Source organism: Numida meleagris, chromosome 2 (genome assembly GCF_002078875.1).
Source record: "Numida meleagris isolate 19003 breed g44 Domestic line chromosome 2, NumMel1.0, whole genome shotgun sequence".
NCBI classification, from domain to species: Eukaryota; Metazoa; Chordata; class Aves; order Galliformes; family Numididae; genus Numida; species Numida meleagris.
This window is the reverse complement of record NC_034410.1, coordinates 23,987,012-24,009,197: the sequence shown is the minus strand read 5'-3', so window position 1 is coordinate 24,009,197 and position 22,186 is coordinate 23,987,012. Positions and strand designations below refer to the sequence as shown.

The 22,186-nt window shown below is 43.0% G+C and overlaps 1 long non-coding RNA gene across 1 annotated transcript in view; it reads left to right on the top strand.

Moving 5' to 3' along the window:
- The window catches only part of LOC110394859, a 27,355-nt gene extending 5,439 nt beyond the window's left edge, over positions 1-21,916 (top strand). Inside the window, exon 2 of the long non-coding RNA XR_002435976.1 lies at positions 18,184-21,916. This is a non-coding gene — a long non-coding RNA (uncharacterized LOC110394859). The remainder of the gene's footprint in view (positions 1-18,183) is intronic.

Below are 22,186 nucleotides of genomic sequence, written 5' to 3'. Positions count from 1 at the left end.
GGAAGGAAGGAAGGAAGGAAGGAAGGAAGGAAGGAAGGAAGGAAGGAAGGAAAAGAAGAGTAGGCGTCATGATCTTACCTTACTGACACTGAGAAATAACGAAAATGTGCAGTGCAATGTGGAGCATAAGTCCAACTCAGGCATTAAATTGTTTGTGTGTTACAGAAGAGAAATTAGAGTGCAAAACAGAAACATACACCTGATATGCACTTAATCTGCACATGTTCAGTGTTAGTATATTTTTGTGTTCAGTGTCAGGTTTCCTCCTGCTATAGGTGTGTACGTGTGTGGGGGACACTTGCACATCAGTAGAGCCACTTTTCTCTGGTAAATTTTTAAGAGCTTAAGAGTAAAAAATATTAAGTAAGTATTTCTGCCAGGCTTTGGAAGAGATTTGGAAAGCATTGTTACCATTTTCTTGTTGGTAGACTGTTGGCATTGGTGGTGGCAGCCAGGGCTCACAACCAACCTTTTATACCTGCACCACATCAGTTCCTCAGTGCTGAATATTTCTACTCATATGGCAATATTTTAGAAAACTGTTGAGCTTTACTTCAGTGTGGCTTCAGGGACCAAAGAGCTGCTCTTTTTCAAAGTTGCAGAGGAATGGAATAAATTTAGGTTAAGTAAGGATGATTATTCTAGGCAAAGATTTCCTTCATTTAATCTTCCCATAACCAAAAAATGCAAGCAGCATTACCAGTCATTTAAGAAAAAAAAAACTAATGAATTTCTAAGGGAAATTAGAGAATGAGTCCTGAAGTATTTGGATTAGGGAATCTAATTCTGCAAGCTCTTTGCATATGAGGCAAAGAGCAGAGCGGATGAGAGCCACATGCTATATAGCTTCCCAGCCTGGCAGATTTATTTTTTCAGTCCTCCTCTCCCTGGCCAGAGTATCTTTCATTCTCAGCGCCCTTCTTGCTCCAGTAATGTTTTTCTTCCATTTCCCCTCGGAGGCTGTAAATTCTGACCCATACTCACACTTTTGCAGAGGTCTGAACTTTCTTCTCATTTGACCTCTGGTGCCTATGACATGCCAGGACTTTGCCTCACCTCCAGGAAGGATCTGGAATGGTTGGTCACTGGCAGGTGAGTTCCAGCAGTGCCTCCATTGAGGAACTGGTGCTGCTTTGCTGCCTGTAGACACATTTCATAGAATCACAGAACATCCCAAGTTGGAAGCGACCCATAAGGATCATTGACTCATTTGCACAGCTCCATCTTTTGAGATTTCCCTATGTGTTTTTGGTTATGAAACATGGCCAAGGAAAGCCAACAATTCAAGCACAGATGCATCTTCTTCAGCAGCACCAGGGGAACCAGCCAAGATCTGAAGTTGTCACTGTTTTTGTCTTAAAATGGTGACTGGGGAGGGATATGGTGCTACTTTGTTTTCAGCAGCTCCTCTGCAGCGGGTCCACTCTGCTTTACTTGTCCATCCTCCAAATTGAGCCCTTGTCCTCAAGCAGCTCATATTTTGGTCCTCATTCAAGACCAGGCAGCAGGTTGGTTTGACTCTGGAAGGGCTTCAGGCAATCAGGGCCCAAGAGGAAGGATTTCTCCTTTGCAGAGGAACCAGCCATCCTTTTCTCATAACAACAAGCTCAGGATCAGATAATAACACATCATGAAGAGACCAAATTCCCACCCAGGTGGACAGAAAGGGAAGGAGGACGTTCTTGTGTTACATTACAGAACAAGGACTCAAAGAACTGAGTTTAATTCTCTGCTGGACCTCAGGCTTCCCAGGCACTGCTCAGGGTTTTATCCAGTGCATATGGAGCTTGTCCACTTGATCTGATCATGCTTCAGGCAGCTGTGCTTGGCTCCCAAACCACCAAGCAGTGCAGATTCCTGCCTCTGAGTCCCTCCGTAAGCTCATCTTCAGATTATTGAAGGTCTGAGAAAACAGAGTTCTGGTAGTAGCTGTGTAACAGCCACCACCATATTTTGTTTGTGGGGCATTGGGCCCCTAAGGCACCCTTTGCTGAGTATCACGAGTCCTACTCCTGCTGTGCTGCTGGGGAGCACTGCCCTTAATACCAAGGAAGCTAACTCCCAAAAACATTTCATGAAGTCATTTCAAAGTGATGCTTAGATTTCCAGAAATTTCCATCTCTTTGTGGACCTTTGCAAGACAGGAGGACATGGCAGCATCCCTCTAATATTGCTCCGGTGAACTCTTTGCCTTACTCCTGTGTGCAGACATGTGCGTGTGTGCCCGGGCACTGCCAGGAGGGGCTCCTGCAGGGACATCTCAGGCTACATCTCAAAGCTCTGAAATATGATGGGGAAAGAAATTCTGAAAACCAGGGTAAAACCAGAAATGGGTGCAAACACAATTAGAATGTATGGTTTGCTGTCTGCATCTTTAATAAATGTTTGTCTGCAATGAAATACAATTAACATGTAAGATAATGCATTTTACCTCATTTAGCTCTTCGCTGGGTTTATAAACAAATTCTGCCAGCTAACTGTTGCTGTTAAACAGATGCACGCACCATACATGAGCTAAGCTACACCGCAGCCTGCAAACTGGAACAGGTGCAGGGATCGTAATGAGATGATGAATTTGTCAATTTACCAGCTCTAGATGTTGACAACAATGAATGCATTTTATTTAAAACACTCGAAATTGAAAAGCACCTTTTCCCCCTCACTATAAAGAGTCCAAGGTGAGGGGAATTACCACAATAAAACTTCATAATGCATACTGACTTCTAATATTAAGTGCTGGTGCAAAAGTCGTCCAAGACATATTTCAGATCAATTCTATGTAGTAACTAAGAAAGGGAAGGGCTTACTTTTGGGTAGTATGGTGCTTGTAGCACTGGAGTCTGTAACTTGAGGCAGCACCTGAGGAAGCAGATCTGAAACTTCTCCTTCCTCCTGATTACCCCCTGTGGGCATCTCTGCATGACGGATCCTTGCAAAGCCAGACGTGCCACCTGCTTTGCAATGGGGGGACTGCTGGGGGTTGCAGGCAGAGCTGCTGATTCCTCAAGGAGCAGTGTGAGCTGTGGCAGGAGGAGGCCAGGGGAGGGCTGCTGAGGGGGAAGGCTGCGCGTAGCAGAAGATGAACTTCACAGAGAACTGCCTGCTTGTGCCAATGGTTTATTCCCGTTATGGTTGATCTCACTGATGGTTTTGTTCTCGTCTGGATTACTGCAGAGTCTGATTTCCACAGGCATCCTATTGCCTAACAATAGGTTGTTTACTCACAGACACCTCTTCAATTCAAAGACATCAAGAAAGCTAACGCCTATAAGATAATTACCAGTTTGCCTCTCTGTGTTCCTAACTGCCTTGAAATCTGGCTTCTAGTGTCCAGGTCCCCAACGAGGATCAGTGCTTCGTGCTCAGCCTTGCTCTGAAACAAGCGGAGGGACACTCATTTCTCTCTAAGGATGTCTTCTTTAACCCAAAGCCTTCACTTTGTGTTGTTAGCTTATACTGTCAGCATATTATATGTAAGCATATTAATTGCTATTAATTATGTCATCGGTCTCCAAGAGCAATTCAGTTTAAAGAGAGCTTCTTTGTCTTTGCTTTCAGCTAGGGCTGAGTTCCCATCCAGCACAAATCAAGGTGCTTCCATTGTAGTCGAAGGAGATAAGCCAACGTACGTTACTAGGGAACGTTGTGCCTATAGTGCATGTAACAGCTGAAATGTTGCTATTCTCAGCTGCTTTATCACATAAATTATGCCAGATAATGAAAGCCTGGGATGAGCCCTGGTGTACATGGGTATAACTTCTCTGACAGCAGGAGTGTAGCGTTTAGTTACCCCACAGCTGGATTTAGCCCAGTCAGTTCAGCTTGGCATTATCAGTGGGAAGACATGGCTGTGAGTTCATGAAATGTCACAGTAAAGCTCTAAAGGTGACACTTTAAATTGTCTTAAAGTGTAAGCGTGCATTCAATTTACATTTAACAGGATGGGTACTGTATATCATTTAAATACTAAATCAGTCAAAGGTTTAATACATGCTCCAAGGTGTAGTGGGTACAATGTGCCAAATTCACCCCTAATAATGGTGTGTTGGGCTCAACTGAGCTCCAGAAGGAAACATTTCTGTGCCTTTTCTTTGTGTTTTTTTTTTTTTTCCCAGAATCTTCCAGTACAGAACCTACAAGGAGCCTCAGACAAACTAAATGCTTTCTTGCTCATGTTTTCACTTACCTTGTAAACTTGAGGAAAGATGAACATTCCCAAAGGCTGACTTTTTACCACTCACACAGTTGGTTGCCCCCTGGATTTGCAGCTGTCTTCTCCAACCGCAGTTCAGCTGCTGATGCACATTGAAAGAGACGCATCTCTGGCTCATAAGGATAAGCAGCCAAAGACATAAAGGCAAGGGGCGAGGCAAAGCCAGATTTTCCATCCTGAGGTAAAATTTCAAAATGTAAAAACATGATCCTTCCAGAATAGCGCAAAATCCGAAGGATTTCTCAGAAATGGAAAGTTCAGGGTACAAATTGATGGATGTGTTCTTTCCCGTGTTTTGTTTTATAAATATTTTCTATTGCAACATACAATGAAAATTTTGTAATAAAAAGTTATTTCCAGGAAAATGAAAAGCTGTGTTGTAAAAGGTACAGGGATTTATTTTTCTTTCTTTTGTTTCAAAACAGATTCTCATCAAAAGTAGGAAATTTCTGCAGAATGTTTTGCCTTTGAGAGAGGAGCAGTTTTAGGCAGGGAACTAGTGTGTATGTAGGATTGCTGCTCACTTTAGCAAGCAGAGCAGTATCAGGAAGGAATATGCCAATTGCCTACATACACAGGATGTATGTTCAGTTGTGATTGCACTTACAGGTACTTTAACTGAGTGCTGGAATTTCTATCCCCTGTAGAAATGTTCTTCAGCTTCCATCTGTCTTCTCCTCTGCAAGATTTCCACTAGTCCTAGTTATTAAAGAGAAAAGATGGAGAAGGAGGAAAAAATACCGCAGTCTCATTTTAAAGGCAAATGTTATGGTTCCTCCACATCTGAGGTTTTTTCTTTTGTGAATTTAAGGCTGGTAGTTACGATTGCTGGTAAGAGTTGCAGTCATGCTTGACTAACGGTGTGATTCTAGCAACAAATGAGTAATGGATCTTCACACTTCTTAAAGGCATGTGCCCAAATCACAAGAGCAAGAGCATAACAGGCTCTTGCATCTACAGGAGGCAATGGAAGCTTCTCAGTGCCTAAATATGGGTGAAACTAGCTGATTTTAGAGTACCAGCTTCTTCTGGTTTTATCGTTTTTGTTCTCATCTTGTTTGTTCTCCTTTTCATGATGAAGCTCTGATTTATGCATCATGAGCCCAGTCAGGTGAGTACTGTTTGGATGATGTTTGTTTGTAGTTTAGTCTCGTAGATATGGATAAAGTGGTTTTTGAATCCTTTGTTCTCCTCAAACTCCTTCTGGCTTCACGGTGGTTTGTTTGATAGAGAACACCAGGTAGGTCCAAAGTGTTTTGTAAATCTGAATTTTGCTTTGGCATCCATACATCATCAGCTGTATGTGATGAAGAATGTGTATCAGAACAATTTCAGACTCTTGGCATTTAGGTGAAAACTGTCATTAATTAAATTTAAAGGTGGGTTTCACTCATGAAGCGTTATGAGTAGAACATGTTTGATTTAGGCTTCTTTTATTAAATGTTTGGATTTACAGGAGGTAATTATACCTAGCGAAAACCTGTTTTTAAGCATTTTCCCCAGTGATAAGGTAAAAAGATTTGGTTATGTATAAAAAAGGCACACTGAGAAGTTGAGAAAGGAGACTGCTTTGTTTTATCCAATAACTCTTCCCATGTTTCCATGGCACACAGCAGCTCCCTGTGAGCTACCAATGGGAAGCTTAGGGTTGAGGAAGATGTTAGCAGGTCAGGCTCTGTTAATGCCACTGGCAAAACACCTTCACATCAAAGGAGTTGAAGTTTCATCTAAGGCTTATTTTCAGACTGTTCTCTAGTTTTATGTCTTTGGTAGTGGCTCGATGAATGAAGCTGGAATTTGCCTATTTATAGGGTAAAGCCTCAAGTAAAGGCACCTAATGCACTTAATGTTAGGGGACTGTATATTAAACAGAAGAAATAGATATCTTTTCACCTCCTTTGGCTTTGAGTTATGATAGGAGGGTTTGGCAAACAGCGCGTTTATGTCCAAGCTGATGTTTTTCATGTCCTTTTGGGATTTTAAATCCAAGAGTCACATTTGATTTGCCTACAAGGTGAAAAATGTTATTATTGTAGATTACTTAAGTCACTGCAGCTTTGCAGTATGTATGTGCCATCTCTTTCTTTTATTTGATTGTACTTGTAAATTATTTTGAGGTTGTTTTCTGTGACTAGATCAATTGTCTTTATATATATCCATATATATTTATATATGAATAAGTACAACAGATTTAAACTTTTTTCTCTTAATCAACACTGAGAACCTGTCGGATTGTCTGGACATCACCTAGGAGGTGGCTGCATGTGGCAAACAGCTTTCCTTCAGCACACTCTGGGGTCATTGCCCTTCAGCAAACTTGCACTTTGTCCAGCACTCAGCAGCGGCCCCGTGAATCATGCAGGGCTTCCTGAGGAGCAACAGAGCACCTCAGCACAGTGGGGCACATCCCTGTGGCAGAAAGGCCTGGGCAGAGGCTTTAAACATCTTGTTCGTAGTAGCAGACAGAGGCAATGCCCAGCTTGGAGGGCAGGGTGCTCCCATCTCACCCCTGCCGTGAGTCATTAGATTTCACGGTACCAAGAGATAGATGATGTTGTAATGTTCTTCTTAGCAGTGTATTTTGAATTTTTGAGCTTGTGTATCTTGGTAAGTAGCTGTCAAATTAAACAAAATAGGAGTGGAGGAGGAAGCACTAGATGTCAGAGCCCAACTTAGTCTGCTTCCATTTAGTCTAGTTCATGCACTGACATTTTCAAACAATGCATTCAATTTTTTTACGCTAGAAATGAAAAAGCATATTTTCCTCTTTCAGCCTGTGACCTCGTCTTTTGCTGATGACTTCAGTCATTGTTTGTAATAGTCAAACCCCTGGGGCAGAGAACAGAGTGATTCATCTCTTCTTGGGGTACTTGAATTTACAGACCACTAAACAGTCTGAAATTATTCTTATTTGGAGCTTGCACGAGACAGTCTTCAAAACTAGAAACGGTGCCAAACCAGAGCCCTAGATCCAGATTCAGATTTCAGCGTGCAGTGCAACCTGTTACTGTAGCAGGCTGAGCACATACACCAAACTTCTGGGAAGTTTTGATTACTCAAATCTATGGGCATTTGTCCCATCAGGGAACCCCTCAGTACATAAAGACTAGTCAGCTTTATTGACAACTCGGGCAAAGCATGGTGTACATTTCTGCTGACAGATTTGTGCTAGACAGAGCAGAAGCTATTGCTCAGAAAATGTCCTGCCTGGGGATGTCTTTCTGAAGGCTCCACCAGGGCCTCTCCTCTGCTTGTCCAGGGGAGCTGCAGGAAGGAGGACCTGCCCCAGGATGCACTGTGTTCAGAACTGTGTCTGTTGTGGTTATAGAAGTCTCAGGGACACAAAGCTGCCCTGCGATCCTGTGCTCAGCTTCACCCACACCTGAGCCTGTGCTGGTTTTCATTTCGCAAACGAGAACCTGACAGATGAGGATTTGCAAATCCAAGTAGCCTTTGATTTGTGTCTCTAATGGAGACAGGTCAAACACAGAGCCCATTGCTAACTCATAGGAAAAATTTGAATTAAATAGGAGTTGGCTTGACCTCCCTTCTGGATTTGACTTTGCAAAACCGAGCTCTGACAGGCAAGCTTCTGTGAAACCCAAACAGCCTCCAGTTTTGTCATCTCTGCTTTGCATATTTCAATAGCTTCTTGCCAGCTACATTGCTTATGATAATAAGAATAACAGAAACCAAAGTGAAACCACAAGTTAAGCTGCTTATTATATAATTTAATTAGACTCTACTGCGCTTTCTCTTCCAATTCCCAACTGACAAGGATTGAATTGTTAGGTACATTTTTCACATTGGGATTCTGAAGAGTTTATTTTGACCTGGCAAACGATTTTAAGTCTGAGGAAAAGCAGGTTGAGCCGTGGTGAAATAAAATAGGAAGTATGCAGTTTCTTCTCACCAAGCCTGGTATCTGCGTGACTCCAGCACACAAAGAGCTGGTGTGAATTTCAGGGCCTGCGCCTGCCTTCAATCAAGGCATTTGCAGAAATTAGTGGTGACATGGTTTACCCAGCGGTCTTTGCTAAGGAGCATTTTTGGGGGGGAATTTTGCGTTGGATGCTCATAACTTGTTGGCTTCATGTGCCACTGAGTTCGGAAGGAAGGCAAAAAACCACGTTGTTATTAGCGAGTCCCCCAGCTCCCCCCTCTCCCTTTATTCCCCTTGCAGTGTCTGTGCAGGCCCGGCGGGACGGTCCCTCTCCCTTGCAGGAGGCACGGCGTTTCCTTTCTGCGCGCACATACGTCGCGTTCTGCCCCTCGCGCTGAGTGACTGATCGTCCCACAACACGCCATTTAGCGGCTGTGTCGCCAGGACATTCGTTGTCTCCCCTTCATCCCTCACCCCCCCCTGGGTTTTAAAGGCTACATTTTCCAAGAGGCAGACAATCATGAGAAATAATGTTTTTTTGAAAAGGGAGTGATTGTCACTGAAACTGATACGTCTGCGCGATAACAAAAACTGTCATTGCCTCGCATGGGACATGTGCCCCAGGGACTGGGCAGAACAAAGGGATCCTTAGAGAGGAGCAGCGAGCCATGTGTGTCCCCTCATCCCCCTGGCACCAGGCAGAGCCCACAGCCATTTTTCTCATACGCTGCTGGGACAGATAAATGAAGGAAGTATTTGAACCGTTTCCATTTAAGGAAGGAGTTAAATAGTTGAGTCATTATTTTCATCTGTATTATTTCTTCCGCAGTTTTAGGCGCACCTAGTTGCTAGAGGAAAGACCAATGGGAGGAGCTGTTCCATACAAATACTGGGGCTGATCCTGCAGGTTCTCCTTATCCTGACAAAGATATCAGCCAGAGGATCTGGCCTCCTCCACCACCCTCCTCAGTGTAAGCTGATCGGGAGCACAGTTCCTCAGTTCTTTGGAGGGAAACTGTCCGTTTTCCCTCCATGTCTGCTCTCTCAGCACACACAAGTGATAAGAAGCACTCTTGCTTTCCTTAGGAACAAATGGGAGCAATACACCAAGTTTCTGGAAGGGAGATGCCATGCTTTCAAGCACCCATTTCATCAACTGATGTGCTGTTATGAGCCTGCTATTGTTGTTAATTCACATTATTGCATAAACTACAGGGTGCCACCACTCCCATCCTTTGTGCCACTTTCTTCTGTTACTGCGAGATGCAAGACGAATCCATCGCAAAACAATAACTGCAGTCGCATCTGAAAACGAGACCTAAATAAAATTAAATGTTAGCGGTGCTGATCAATGATTGCTATTAAGCCTGTACAATAAAAGGAAGCACAGCTCAGATCTAGTTTGAGACAATAGGACTCTGTGGGCCACTCTGAGGTCTCTAACTTCTCCCCATGAGACATCCTGTAGGTGTTCATTCAAGCAGCCATATTTTTCCCTGGTTTAAGCAATTGTAACAAACGGTGCTTTTATTACCAGCAATGGTATATGGCCGAGCTCATGGACCAGTGGTTTTACACTTCTGAAGGTGCACCTGGCAAAAAAAAAAAAAAAAAAAAAAAAAAGAAAAAGGCTTGGGAAGTAATGAAGGTTATTTTTTTTCCTTAATTTCCTATTTTTTTTCCTGCTTCTTACAGCTGAATCTTCTGAATTATGTGATGTAAAATTAACTTTCTGTTTTATTGACTGTGGGTCAGACCCTCAATGCTTTTTTAGCATTGAAATATTAGTCAAGGACTGTGACTTTAATTGGCTTCTACATCTCTCAGGAGGATCTGGAAGCCCAATGCCTTTGAGAATTGTGATTAGATGAGTACTACCAAGTGAGAAGTGGGTGAGTGATTCAATATATACATGTAAGGGAAGAGAGTTCTTCATACAAGCTTCTTCCTTGTCTTATTTTTTTCCCATATTGCAAAATCTCCAAGTGGATGTTATGATTCCTTACAAGACTGTACCTAAAATGAAACATAATCCTGCGCTGCTTTCTATTCTACATTCCAAGTCCCAAAGTTAAATTTTGGTAAGCTTCAGTAGCAGCAGTTACTTACTGTTGTCAAAAGACATAAAGTAGTAAGGAACGTGTTTTGTTGAGAACTATACAAGCAATGATATCTGTGGAGGAGGTTAAGGCAAGGGTGCTTAAACCTGTGCACTAGCAGATGGTGACAGTGTGTCAGATCTTTGCTCCGTCACTTGTGCTGAGGCTGGCAGGGCTCACCTGTGGCAGCCATTCATCGTGCTGGAAAGCATTCCAACAGCATCCTCCAGCCAAGAGTGTGCTCAGGCTGCTCACACTCTGGGGCCGTCCCCAGCAGCCAAATGGGAGCTCTTGATTCCCTCTGCAGTGCTGCCAGACAAAAGATCATTATTTCAAGATTTTCTACTTTTTAAGCAGAAAAACAACAAACAAGAAGCTGAACGACCATGAAGTGCAATTACAACCACAGTGCATATGGTGTGCTATTGATTTATTCTGTTTCTCTTTTAAAATTGATTTGGACCAGGTTTGTTTACAAGCTGCCTTATCAGACTCAGACAATACTAATTACAAGGCAGAGGCAGCAGAATTGTGCTCCACACAGGTAAATAAGATAAATGGGACTTCACTCTGTCGAAATACTTAGAGAAAAGTGAGAATTAACTCTCTTTTGTAGTTCGGTGTTGCTATAGCACCCACACCTATCTCAGGGCTGCAGAGTGCCCAGCCCACCCAAGGAACAAGGCCAGGTTCCCACCTTGCCATCCCACCCTGGATTGCACTGACAGAGCAGCAAGCCTGTCCTAAGGGGTTCCTGGCACCTAATGTTCCAAACAGACACAAGTCCCACAAAAATCACAGGGAAAACAGCCCGAACCCCTGCTCTGCAAGAGGTACTGTCCTGGGATGGGATGTGGTCCCATTCCCACCAAGCTCCTTCCTTGAGTCCAGCGCAAACTGGACTTTCTAATTCTTTAATCAAACTTATTTATAAATTTACACCCACTGAAAAACCACCCCCAAACCTCTGCCTGGTAGCTAATCATTGCAAACCACCCAGTTTTCCCCTTGGACACAGTCCTTCTCAGGAACCTCACCTTCCAAACCTGGGTCTGGTGTTACATCCCATCCCCTACGCTCTATCCAATGCCGCAGATGCTGTCATGGCTGCTGAGTGCTCTGTCCTGAATTACTTCCATGGGAGGGTAAGTAAGGTGGGTGCCTGCACCAGCCTTGCTGCATTACAATTTCATACTCATACAAGAAACATCCCTCTGAACCATGTAGCTTGTGCGTCTTGCAAAAATTACTTCTAAATCTTACATTTCCCTTGCAGCTCATCTATTATTTGTGGGGAAAGAAGAAAGTTTCTTTTTATTCCTGTCTGTCTTTCATTAAACTAAAGAACTCTATAAATCAATAATAACTTCTAGAGATGAACCTCTTTGTAATTATGTCTCCAAAGCCAGGTAATTGTTTGCATATTTTTATAGAGAAATAAAGAGGGGAAACGTGTTCAGTGTGATTGAAACACCAAAAAAAAAGAAAAAAGAAAAAAAAAAAGAAAAGGAAAAGAAAGATTTTAAACTGGTTATCGGCATTCATCACATTCACACTTTTCATATGACTCGTAGCCAACTAATTTCTTTTACACAAGACTCAAATCACTCAATCAGACAACGGCACAGGCACTGGAGAGGTGAAAGTACTGTGTATCAATTGGGATCTGATTTGGATTTTATTACAATATGGTCTTTATTAAGGATAATAATCTACAACCTCTGAGTTAGGGCAATGTTTGATTTCAGTCAAATCAATCTTTGTGTATCTCTCTGATGCATCGGTGACATTTCCCAACAGGAAGTGGCTAAAAGCCCAAACAGGAGTGATCTCAGATTAAGAAACAACACAGACATCTTGAAGGCACTTGGTTCGTTGACCAAGATGACAGCAACCAGAGAGCCCTGGGGCACTTTTCCAGGATGCCTACTCCCTGTGTGCCAGCCATCTGGGTTCATTTAAAGCCCTGCCTCTGCTTGGAGCGTGTGTGTTGGGTGGAAGTGGCGGTGGGGGCATGGCGTGTCAGGTTGCAGGCTTCAGTGTGGGCTGGCTGGGGGCTAAGCCTCCTGCCTGGGCCTTCTCAAAGAGGGCAGCAGCATCTGCAAGTCCCTCCAGAGGAGCAATTTCAGCAGGACCAGCTGCAGGGGGGATGTTTAGCGTATTCTTTATTCAAAGTGAAAGATGTTAAGCAGGAAATTTCAGAAGCCCTCTTGTTCGGAGAAAGGGAAAGGAGGATCAGCGGAGAAAATAGAAACTGGAAAACATCCATGAAATTAGTCCCAAATCATTGCCTATCCTGATCGTTTCCTGACAAGCTGTCTGTCACGTATTTGCAGCAGGTTATGCAAGTCTCCTTTACCAGTAGCACATCCACATGCCTAACGTGAAAACACAGCCACCAAAGGATTGGAAAAAGCAACCACCAACCAAAGCAACCAATTTGTTTTAGTTGAAATTATTTTTTTTAAGGGAGTGTGATAGTTTTTAAAGAGAGGACTCGCATAGGATAGGATGTAGCCAGCAGACAGCTCCAAGCAATGTATTCCACTTTCTTATTGCTCCTGGAGTTAAGAGATCTTAAACAACAGATGTACCAAGGCTGCAGCTGGGGCTGGCATGGATGGGAGAGGGCACCCAGAGCTTCCCAGAGGGAGGGAGGGAGGGACCAAGTCCTGTGGTCCCCCAGGAATGGAAAAGAGGCAGAAATTCAGAAACCTGAGGTTGGTTCTGGAAAAATGAAGCCGTACCTAAATTAAAAAATAGTTCTGCCATAAAGGCAATAGGTTGTGCTGTGACACTGGAGTGTGAGGCACAAAGGAATGACCCAGCTTTGCACAACTGCTGCTCTACTGGACCTTTTTTTATCCCAATAGACAAAGACAGGAGGAAGCATCTAGAGGCAAAGGATGGTGCTGCAGCTTCTCCCAGAAAGGGAAGGTGTTCCTCAGTCATAATCTCTGTGTCTATCTGGTTGTGCTGATTACATCAACAGATACCAGATTTTCCAGTCTGAGTTGAGATCCAAAGTGGATGGTGATGATTTCACTGGCAGCTCTGTGCTTCTGCCTGGGTCACTGCAATACCACCTTGATATGTCCTTTGGGACAGGTGGATAAGAAAAAACACTTAACTCCCACCACCCTGTCCCAGTCCAACTAGTGGGGAAACCCAGGGCCAGGAATCCAGCTGTGAGGGCTCTCCTCTGGTGCTTGGGTCTCAGCTGCCCTCTCCAAGGTGAGCCTCAGCTCTCCAAATTGCCCACTGCTCACAAGAAGCTGCATCATCTACTGGCTCCCAGCAGAATATGATCAAAGAAAGAGGTCGCATGTAAGTAAATGTCCTCCCGGGGCATAACAATAAGGTTATGTTTGTGTGGTCAGGTTTTTTATGTGTACATTTTATGTGAAAGCCAAAAGAAAAAGTGGATGAGGGAGGATTTAGCCAGATGGGACCTTGCCATGCCTTCTGAGGTACGTCCAACTTGTTAATGTAAGAAAGCAAAACTGGAAAAAAAAGTCACAAGTGTAGAACCACCTACTGGTTCCATTTGTATCCTTGTTGACCACATGGCGAGAAGGGCGGAGAAGGACCAGCTGCCTCGGCAGTGGGCTCAAAATGCCTCGTGGGCAAAATCAGCACAGAGAACAGGCAGGACTCATTCTGCTGGCCGTTTCTCAGATTGGCTTGTTTCCCTTTTGAAAAAAGTCACAGTTCATTCCTTGCTGTCTTTTGTATGATACATTTTAGAGATTTTTAATGATGTGAGAACTTGCTTTCGTGGGCAGTATAAAAAAACAGAAAGAAACAGATTCAGCTGCCCCAAAAGAGTGTGGAGCAAACAGCTACACACCTGAAATAGGGGCTGAGGTACAGAGGAAGAATCAGAAACCACATATAGGATTTAGCAGCCCTATTTCTGCGTCGTATCAGCTGGCGCGTATTGAATAGCACATGAAAAAATAATTGTGCTTGGAATGAAGCTGCATTAAGAGAAAAATTGCAAATTCATTCCCTGAGTAGCTGCTCTGAAGCTTGTGGAGTTACCCTAGGGATGAATTTGGGCCGGTATATGTCAACTGGCCGTGAGACATAATTTGAACTTCTACCTTTGCCAAATGAGCAAATATACACACACCATTTATTGCCAGTTCTGTTGGTTTAAGAGGTGCTCTGTATTTCAAAGCTAACATTTGTACCACTTGTTGCTGTGGTTGTCTCTTATTAGCACAGCAAATAGCTAATGAAAATCTATGGCCTTGGAAAAACCCAGCTCATAAGTTAGGACTTTAAATTAGTCTGCCTGTCATACACATGCAGCGTGGTACCCGCTACTTTTTGTCTCCTTCAGTCAGCCCATTTATAAGGACACAAAATCGCTGGGTACAAAGGTTGCAAGGAAAATTTTTTCCGAGAGGAAACAAGCCTGCTCAATGGCAAACAACTCATGCTCTATTTAAAGTCAGGCAGCATTCATTTTTCCTGCCAAAGAACCCGATTCATCCAGGGTGTAACTCCACAAACACCAGAGGAGTTCCACCAGAGACTAATTTAGTCCAAAGTGCTTAAAAATCATGCCTAATTTATACACTTTTCAGTTTGGTCTTACTGCTGGCAACCCCACACGACCGTCCCTGTGTTTCATCTGCACCGCAGCCACCACCGCCATCTCCTGCAGCTCCTGGTGCCGTGGTGCTGGATCCCACCCCTCTGCCCAGCAGGGCTCATCGCTGTGGTCTTTTGTCAAAGCACAGGGGAGATGGTGGAAAGCTTTTTCCTTTCAGATCCGTTCTCTTTCACAGCATCTCAGCATGGTTGAGGTGGGCAGGAGCTCTGGGTCCATGCAGCCCATCCCCTGTTCAGCAGGGACACCCTGAGCAGGGTGCCCAGGCCCACGTCCAGGTGGCTTCTGAAGGTCTCCGAGAAGATCCCACAGCCGCTGGGTACCTGTGCCCGTGCTGCAGGACCTGCACAGAACAGCAGTGCTCCTGGTGTTCAGAGGGACCTCCTGTGTTCCACTTTGTGCCCAGTGCCTCTTGTCCATGCTCTGGGCACCACTGAAAAGAGCCTGGCTCCAGCCCCTTTGCACCCTCCTTCGAATACTGATATACATGTATGAGATCCCCCCAAGTCTTCCCTTCCCCGGGCTGAACAGCCTCAGCTCTCTCAGCCTCTCCTCATGGCATAGGTGCTCCATTCCCTTATTGTCTTCATGGCCCTTCATTGGACTCTTTCTGGTGTGTCCAGATCTCTCTCATGCTGGGAAGCCCAGAACTGGACTCAGCACTCCAGATGAGACATCACCAGTACTGAGTAAATTAAATTCCTCCCTCAGCTGTCCTCTTCCACAGGAAGTGTGATGCCAGCCTGCCTATGATTGCAGCCTGACCAGTCCAACAGGAAAGTCTGTCTCACATTTCAGTAAGGGATTTTCTGAGATAACTCTTCTTTCAGGGAAGCACGATTGACTTTGAATAACCAACTGACAAGCTTGTATATGCCCACTTAGCGCAGTTTTTCATAGCTCTGCTTGCAAGGATGCATTTGTGGAAAGCGATACTAAACAGTGTCAGGTTCGTCTGACCTGTAACTCCCTGGACTACACCAGAGACTAACATAAACTGTAATATTTAAACAACATCAGAAATTTGGTTTAGCCTAAAATGTTCTCTTGTTCCATTTGATCTCAAGTATAACTTGTCTGTCATTTAATAGGACAAAGTTTGACTTCTGAATGCATGCCCTAAAGATGCCTTTAGCACATGGCATGAAAGCACGGCTCAACTGCATCCCAGCTGTAATCACAAGACTGTCCCTAATGTGAGCTACATGCAGGTCATGGATTTGTAGAAGCTCCTCCCAGGGTAATTAAAGCACTGAGCTGTTAGGATTTTTTAAACAAGGTTTCTGGTCCTTTACAAAACGTGTGCTATATATCTTAAATCATGACATGTTTTCCTCAAGGAGTTCCTTGTCAAGAATCTTTGTATTTAATAGTGGGTGATGATGAGAATATGCCCTAAATGAAACGTAATTGAAAATGAGATTATGTAACTTTACTTCCTCCATAAGTAGACTTTCCCTTGACATGTTGTAGTCAGGTTTGCATTGAAGTCTTTAATGTTAAACAAGCTGACAAATACAAGATTTCTCTGAGAAATGAAAAAAACCCACTGAGATCTGATTTACATTTGCTACTCCTGTACCAAAAGGGAGCAGAGCTGTGTTCCAGGGCAACAGACTTGAAAGATAAGAATCCAGTGGTGACAAATTGTAAAAAAGTTAGGTTAGAGAGAAAAAATCCTTGTGTCACTCAAATAAATCAGACATCAAAACAAACAAGCTTTAATTTACTAATTACCATATTGGCTGTCAAATAAAATTTTAGTCACTATTAGTACAGCTGCATATTCTCCTTTGCAACAGCTCTCAGAGAAAATGGCCTGGGATTTTGTTTGATTGTAGGCAGTTAAACTGAGTGATTTTTTTACCTCCAGCTTGAGAACATGAGGTGATGTTTTGCTTGAAAGTTTTCATACCCTTTCAGCAGGCAAAGCACAGCCTGGTTAACTGCTCTCAGTGAGACTGTGTTCTGGGTTAGGCCGGAAATTCACTTTCAAGCAAAAAAAAGAGCTCTCATCTACTGGTTTGAACAGTGACAGAATGTCTAAAGGATGCCCGTAGACTGTCAGAACAGCAGTGGAGTTTGCTGCTTACAAAATACAACTTCCAAAAACACTGTAGAGAAAAAGAGTCAGCGCACCAGACCTGATTCTTTATAAACTTTGTCATTCTGCACATGACAGTATTTCTTGCAAACTTCTGTGTGGGAAGGTCCATTTTTATTTTCTGTTTTAGCCCTTAAACATTTGCAACTTAAACCGCTCAGTGGCTACAGTGGCAAAAACATTCTTTTCTCTTTACAAAACCGGTGGGAGCTTAAGGGCAGTTAATATCTTTACTCATCATTTTTGCCATAGACATGCAGCAGAAAAAGCTGGCCAAGCCCCGTGAGGGCTGCTGGCTTTCTGAATTCAGTTGAAACAGATTAGATTTTCCTCAAGCAGCTTCTTTCCAGAGACGATGCTGCTACTTGTTTCATCTTTCCTGTCTTTACCAGGGGAGCAGTCCTTGAGTACAGTCCATGTGTGAACAAAATGATCAGCAAAAGTAATTACAGTGTCACCGGGAGCTAAGCTTCTGCCAGTACTGCTGTTTTTATCTCGATTTTCAGTTTAAACTGAAAAAGTGTCTGGGGATGAGTTTTAGGCATCTGATATTCAGATTAGGAAAATCTGTTTGTTGGGGGTGGTCCCCTCTGGACGTGTATTTAACATCTCTATATCCAGGTGGAGGGAGATGGAACTTTGGGTACGGTAATTGCTCCTGCTATGCAGTAGGAGTTACAATAACGCACGCAGGGGAATCGCAGCAAGAGCAGCTCAGCAGCAGCTGCATGACCGAGGAGAGGAAAGAAAGAAAACTACAGATCTTTGAGCAAAACAAATAAAAAGCTCTAAAATTATGCTGCTGCAGTGTGCTGACACCAGTCGTGCACCTGAGACCTGAAACACTGCTCAAGGCTGTGCAGGAGGGGACATGGTCCCAACCCCAATACCATGTCCAGCCACACCGTGGGCACGCTGGCAGAGGGGTGGGTACCCTACCTACTGCCCTGCCCATGGGCAGTCAAATGGGCCACAAGTGCTCTTTCTGATAGGGTAGCTTTGCACATCTGCATCTCATGATCAGAATGATCTCTGTGTTCAGGGATGCTTTCTTACCAGCGTATTTGCATCTACTTAGGTAGGATTGTTGTCCAGTGTTTCATTGTGACTTAGGCCAGCCTACAACCCAGCTTTTCTTATATGAACCAAAGTGGACTTCTGCCAAATATTCTTTAGCAAATGGGTAATTTGAGGTAGAGAACCTCTACCACATGTTCCTTAGCAAATGGGTAATTCTACCTGTCTATACCCTTACATTTGCAGTGAGAAATTACCTCAGGACGAATGTGGTCCAGAAGCCAGCAGTCTTCTTCCATCATCACTCAGAGAGCAAAGTCATCAGCTCGAGCATCGAGTCAAACAGAGCAGGTTGCGTTATTTTTGACTGAAACCATCAATGTCCCAAGTATGGCAGACTGGACACCATTGTGCTGACTCACATAACTCCAATCTGAGCAAGAGCTGAGCCCCAGCAGCATGGTTTGACAAAGAAGGACTGGGACAATGTCCCTGCTCGGGATCCACATCAGGACTACTTTGGCTTCAGCCTGTCCCAGGGTTGGGGATCTCCAGAAATGTGCCCAAGGCTATGCTGGCTCCAAGGCTGGCTAGCGTGGGATGACTGTGTCCATGCTATTAAACTATCAATCCCTTTAAACAATTTAAAAGAGTGAAGGATTGATTTCTAGTGCTTGGAAACATTCTTAAGTCCTACTTAATTTATTGGCATAGGCGGAGTCAGTCTGAACTGACTAACAACCAAGTCCAGGCAAGGACCTGCAGTGAGGCCATGAAGGGGGAGCATGGTCAGCCACCCACAGCTAGGAGGCAAGGACAGTGAGATCAGAAGTATTGCTCCAACTTTGCTGTCCCCTACCCCAGGGTAATTTTGCGTATTCTCCTTTTGGACTCACTGGCTGTGAGTAGAAAACTTGCTATTTGCAAGCACCCAGCCATGTAATCAGTGTTCTTGGTTCATTTCATGGGCTGGAGACAGAGTCTATAATATTTAACTTGATGCTTACACTCACCCACACCCCCAAGTGCTAGGTTATCATTGCATAGGTTTTGGAATAAATCCATGTGATATCAAGGAGGTAGATTTTCCATTTCATTAATTGTCTGTTGAAAAATCTGGAAAAAAATTATCCCCAGCCGGTTACTTATTTTACAGCATACAATTCTCACTGATACATGTTTTAACCAATAGAAGGAAGAATTCTTCATGTGTGAGTGGAGTTTACCATGAAACTTTTGACGACAATGCCACCAAATCCTAGCATACACCTTTCTCCATTAGGAAACCATTTTTCAGCAGCTCAAGTGGAGTACTCCAGGGTTTTCAGCAAAGCTAACGCCCTAATTTTTCTTTCCATGGGGCTAGTCTCTTTCTTGGACTCTTGTCGTGCACATGTGGCATTTTTGAGCCTGATTCTGCCTTGCAGCACTCAGCTGGAAGCTCTTCCATCCAAACAACCACCCAAGGGCATGGTGAAAGTGGGCCACAAACACAGGAAGAGTTTGAAGAGAAACTGAAAAGAGAAGGGAATAATTCCAACTGAAACTGCAGTGAAAGCTTCCCCATCTCTTTTCTTCCAGGGTCTTCCTGCCTGGTGTTTGCTTTATTTTTTATCTTACCCTACGCTTTCCTTTGTCCTTGCATCACCAGGATCCCTTCTTTTCTGTCAGTGCCTGAATGTCCTGTCCCACTCTGCACAGTGTATTCTTTGCTTTTGTGTTTCCCCTGTGCTTACCAGTCCTCATGTAGCCTTACAGCTTAGAGAAATGGATGTAAAATTTTTTTCCATTACATGTGCCTCATTTTCTTTTTATGCTGCATTTTCTACTTCTTATCTGTATTTGTATGTAAATATCATTTCAAGTTCCCTTTATACAAAAGAGGGGCAGCTAGCGCAAATGGCCAGCAGAGCTATTGAAAAGCCACCACAGGACATACGTCTGTATGAAAGAATACACTGCCTTTTGATACCAGTAGTTGCAAGGTCATTAATGGCAGGAACAGGAGACAAACAGTGTTAATAATAGGCTAGTGGGGAACTGAAGGGGCTTCACGCTTCCCATGAAAGCTTTTAGGATTTTATTCAAATCCTTCCCTGACAGGAAGGGGATGAGAGGACTGGGAGATTTCTTCCATCCTAGTCATTTCTTTGGTACACCGTAGCCAAAGCAGAACGCTGTAAGAGTCAGTGTATCCTAACCCCACCAATTAATATGTTATTCATTGACCGTGGAGGTGGTGGAGCCACCTTTATCTGTCCTCTTCTGTCTGCAGCCCTCTGAATCCATAGAGGGTTTAAATGATATCTTTCAGGATAATTGTAGAGATCTTCACTAGGTGGGGAGAAGAGAGATTAGGAAAGAGAAACTGAGAAAGTCACAGCCTGTTTCCTTTGGTGCTCTCAGTTGTAAGTCCTCATACTCTCACGACTCATCCACCTTGATGGAGACATCCAAGGTGGGGTGGCTCATTCCCACAGGACTGTGGACCAGAATTTGGCTCGCCAGTGTTCTTGCTTTTACAGATTGGGAATAGCATTTTCTTCAACAATAGTTCAATTAAGAATGTCAACTAGTTGGGATCTGGCTTTCTTTTCTGTTGTTTACTAATTAAATTTAGGTAGTTAGACCTCTATGAACTTCAACATGAGCAATTGTGATCAGCTCGTCAATGAACAGCTGATCAAGAAAGGTTTGCTTAATTAGAGAAGAAGAGTAATTAGCTTGTCAACATTTAAGCTCCAGAAAGACTACATGGAAGAATTCCTATCACCGTATTTATTGACCTTTAAATCCTTCAGCTCTTCTGTCATTGATGTTTAATCGAGTCACTTAGGCTGTCAGGCTAATAACTAAGATAATGAAGTAGTCTAGGACCTTGCTTTACTACTTTGTTATTCTAACGCTAATTTTAGAATGCTAAAAATAGCTTCACTAAAAATAAGACATTGTGGGTGGGTTTTTCTCCTAAAACAATTGAGCTTCTGTTACTTCCCTTCCAGAGCTATTAGGACATTATTAGGTTTCAAAGAGGTTCTTTTGTAGTAAAAGCTAATTGTAATCTTCATAGTGAAGGACTTAATAAATCAACCTCATGTGGCAATTCTATTTGAAGAATAAAGAGTAGGATATGTTATTTGTTTATAAATTTGTACATCTGACCTGTAGGGAATACAGTGTTTATGACAGAGTGAAGGCATTAGGAAGGTGAGAGGTTTTCTTGAAGGATCCTATCTTAAAAATCAAAATCATTGATGCAGGAGCAATCACCACTAAAATGTTTTGTGTGCATGAGGCGTCTGTAAGGAGAATCCAAGTTCTTTGGGTGCTTACCTGAGCATTCTTTCAATCTTGAGTTGCTTTAATTTATTTCTAAATTTCTGTGTGCGTAATGTTTGGAGTTTAAACAAAATTCATGTATCTGCAATTTTGCTGTTTACTCTTAAGTTGTTGGTATACATTCTTAATCTTACATCAATATTAATATATTTGTATTTTGGTACAGAAAGCATTATGCATAGATGAAAACAGCATGTGACTGTTAAGCCTTCTCAGGAAAAAGCATCCTACTAAGATCAAATTCTGAGGAGAAATAGAAAGTGTTTAAGTATGTTTTTAAAAATACTTACCTGACACATGTTTTAGCAAATCACTTTCTTAGAAAACCTTCTGTTTTGGTTTTACATGCGGATTTTTTTCCCCATACAAAAACACCATCTCTGCTGGTAATTTTCATGCCCAGAATGTTATAACCATTTATGAAATTCTGTCTTTTAAAATAAAATACATTTTCTTTCCCAAACCTAGACAATAACATACCCTTAATACCTGTGAAGAAAACTATGAGATTTTAGGCATTAAAGAACATTAAAGGAAGTGGGTTTTAGGAAAACATGTTGGAAACTGGTTGATGTATCAAAAATTCTTTCAATGGGATTTTGTTTATTGGGAATAAAGAAAATAAATTCCTTACAGTCTGGATTTTTTTTACAAAATATTAACTCCTTCTTTTCTTGTTTGGAGCCGTTCGCTATCACAGCTTGCCCTGTCACCTTTGTATCAGTACAAGTACCTGGCTATTTTAATGGCCCATGGGTGAGCAACTGCTGGCTTCTTTTTTCTTCCTCTCAAGGAAAAATACTTTTGTTAGTTCTTATCCCTTCAGAAGGCATTCTCCGAAATGGAAGGTATGAGGACAGCCTCAGATGTCCTACAGTCTGAGAATTTTCCCAGATTATCATTTTGGAAA